Source organism: Microchirus variegatus (assembly GCF_963457635.1).
Source record: "Microchirus variegatus genome assembly, chromosome: 23".
In the NCBI taxonomy this organism is placed as follows: Eukaryota; Metazoa; Chordata; class Actinopteri; order Pleuronectiformes; family Soleidae; genus Microchirus; species Microchirus variegatus.
Window position 1 is genome coordinate 1,149,030 of NC_139824.1, and position 3,669 is coordinate 1,152,698.

The window sequence follows — 3,669 nt, forward strand, 5'->3', positions numbered from 1 at the left end:
AGGAATAATTGAAATGAATTTTTTTAAATGAGGAAACGATCCATTTGCCCTGATGCACTTTGCACGTGGTGGTTGAAAAAGCTTACAGCACCTGGTATTCCCAGGCGGTCTCCCATCCAAGTACTAACCAGGCCCGACCCTGCTTAGCTTCCGAGATCAGACGAGATCGGGCCTGTTCAGGGTGGTATGGCCGTAAGCTGAATAGTAGTCAACAAACACTCTATTTATGCTGATGCACTTTGACAGTGAGCTGACTTTCTTCCGAAAAAACTCACTTTTTGCCCAAAAAGTATCTCTGAATGACTTGAAATTTTACACAGTAGTAGTCAACGTCGCCCTGAACAAGGATCCGTTGAAAATATTCACATATCTCTTAAGGAATAATTGAAATGATTTTTTTTAAATGAGGAAACGATCCATTTGCCCTGATGCACTTTGCACATGTGGTGGTTGAAAAAGCTTACAGCACCTGGTATTCCCAGGCGGTCTCCCATCCAAGTACTAACCGGGCCCGACCCTGCTTAGCTTCCGAGATCAGACGAGATCGGGCGTGTTCAGGGTGGTATGGCCGTAAGCGGAATAGTAGTCAACAAACACTCTATTTATGCTGATGCACTTTGACAGTGAGCTGACTTTCTTCCGAAAAAACTCACTTTTTGCCCAAAAAGTATCTCTGAATGACTTGAAATTTTACACAGTAGTAGTCAACGTCGCCCTGAACAAGGATCCGTTGAAAATATTCACATATCTCTTAAGGAATAATTGAAATGATTTTTTTTAAATGAGGAAACGATCCATTTGCCCTGATGCACTTTGCACGTGGTGGTTGAAAAAGCTTACAGCACCTGGTATTCCCAGGCGGTCTCCCATCCAAGTACTAACCGGGCCCGACCCTGCTTAGCTTCCGAGATCAGACGAGATCGGGCGTGTTCAGGGTGGTATGGCCGTAAGCGGAATAGTAGTCAACAAACACTCTATTTATGCTGATGCACTTTGACAGTGAGCTGACTTTCTTCTGAAAAAACTCACTTTTTGCCCAAAAAGTATCTCTGAATGACTTGAAATTTTACACAGTAGTAGTCAACGTCGCCCTGAACAAGGATCCGTTGAAAATATTCACATATCTCTTAAGGAATAATTGAAATGATTTTTTTTAAATGAGGAAACGATCCATTTGCCCTGATGCACTTTGCACGTGGTGGTTGAAAAAGCTTACAGCACCTGGTATTCCCAGGCGGTCTCCCATCCAAGTACTAACCAGGCCCGACCCTGCTTAGCTTCCGAGATCAGACGAGATCGGGCGTGTTCAGGGTGGTATGGCCGTAAGCGGAATAGTAATCAACAAACACTCTATTTATGCTGATGCACTTTGACAGTGAGCTGACTTTGTTGCGAAAAAAGTCACTTTTTGCCCAAAAAGTATCTCTGAATGACTTGAAATTTTACACAGTAGTAGTCAACGTCGCCCTGAACAAGGATCCGTTGAAAATATTCACATATCTCTTAAGGAATAATTGAAATGATTTTTTTTAAATGAGGAAACGATCCATTTGCCCTGATGCACTTTGCACGTGGTGGTTGAAAAAGCTTACAGCACCTGGTATTCCCAGGCGGTCTCCCATCCAAGTACTAACCAGGCCCGACCCTGCTTAGCTTCCGAGATCAGACGAGATCGGGCCTGTTCAGGGTGGTATGGCCGTAAGCTGAATAGTAGTCAACAAACACTCTATTTATGCTGATGCACTTTGACAGTGAGCTGACTTTCTTCCGAAAAAACTCACTTTTTGCCCAAAAAGTATCTCTGAATGACTTGAAATTTTACACAGTAGTAGTCAACGTCGCCCTGAACAAGGATCCGTTGAAAATATTCACATATCTCTTAAGGAATAATTGAAATGAATTTTTTTAAATGAGGAAACGATCCATTTGCCCTGATGCACTTTGCACGTGGTGGTTGAAAAAGCTTACAGCACCTGGTATTCCCAGGCGGTCTCCCATCCAAGTACTAACCAGGCCCGACCCTGCTTAGCTTCCGAGATCAGACGAGATCGGGCGTGTTCAGGGTGGTATGGCCGTAAGCGGAATAGTAGTCAACAAACACTCTATTTATGCTGATGCACTTTGACAGTGAGCTGACTTTCTTCTGAAAAAACTCACTTTTTGCCCAAAAAGTATCTCTGAATGACTTGAAATTTTACACAGTAGTAGTCAACGTCGCCCTGAACAAGGATCCGTTGAAAATATTCACATATCTCTTAAGGAATAATTGAAATGATTTTTTTTAAATGAGGAAACGATCCATTTGCCCTGATGCACTTTGCACATGTGGTGGTTGAAAAAGCTTACAGCACCTGGTATTCCCAGGCGGTCTCCCATCCAAGTACTAACCGGGCCCGACCCTGCTTAGCTTCCGAGATCAGACGAGATCGGGCGTGTTCAGGGTGGTATGGCCGTAAGCTGAATAGTAGTCAACAAACACTCTATTTATGCTGATGCACTTTGACAGTGAGCTGACTTTCTTCCGAAAAAACTCACTTTTTGCCCAAAAAGTATCTCTGAATGACTTGAAATTTTACACAGTAGTAGTCAACGTCGCCCTGAACAAGGATCCGTTGAAAATATTCACATATCTCTTAAGGAATAATTGAAATGATTTTTTTTAAATGAGGAAACGATCCATTTGCCCTGATGCACTTTGCACGTGGTGGTTGAAAAAGCTTACAGCACCTGGTATTCCCAGGCGGTCTCCCATCCAAGTACTAACCGGGCCCGACCCTGCTTAGCTTCCGAGATCAGACGAGATCGGGCGTGTTCAGGGTGGTATGGCCGTAAGCGGAATAGTAGTCAACAAACACTCTATTTATGCTGATGCACTTTGACAGTGAGCTGACTTTCTTCTGAAAAAACTCACTTTTTGCCCAAAAAGTATCTCTGAATGACTTGAAATTTTACACAGTAGTAGTCAACGTCGCCCTGAACAAGGATCCGTTGAAAATATTCACATATCTCTTAAGGAATAATTGAAATGATTTTTTTTAAATGAGGAAACGATCCATTTGCCCTGATGCACTTTGCACGTGGTGGTTGAAAAAGCTTACAGCACCTGGTATTCCCAGGCGGTCTCCCATCCAAGTACTAACCAGGCCCGACCCTGCTTAGCTTCCGAGATCAGACGAGATCGGGCGTGTTCAGGGTGGTATGGCCGTAAGCGGAATAGTAATCAACAAACACTCTATTTATGCTGATGCACTTTGACAGTGAGCTGACTTTGTTGCGAAAAAAGTCACTTTTTGCCCAAAAAGTATCTCTGAATGACTTGAAATTTTACACAGTAGTAGTCAACGTCGCCCTGAACAAGGATCCGTTGAAAATATTCACATATCTCTTAAGGAATAATTGAAATGATTTTTTTTAAATGAGGAAACGATCCATTTGCCCTGATGCACTTTGCACGTGGTGGTTGAAAAAGCTTACAGCACCTGGTATTCCCAGGCGGTCTCCCATCCAAGTACTAACCAGGCCCGACCCTGCTTAGCTTCCGAGATCAGACGAGATCGGGCCTGTTCAGGGTGGTATGGCCGTAAGCTGAATAGTAGTCAACAAACACTCTATTTATGCTGATGCACTTTGACAGTGAGCTGACTTTCTTCCGAAAAAACTCACTTTTTG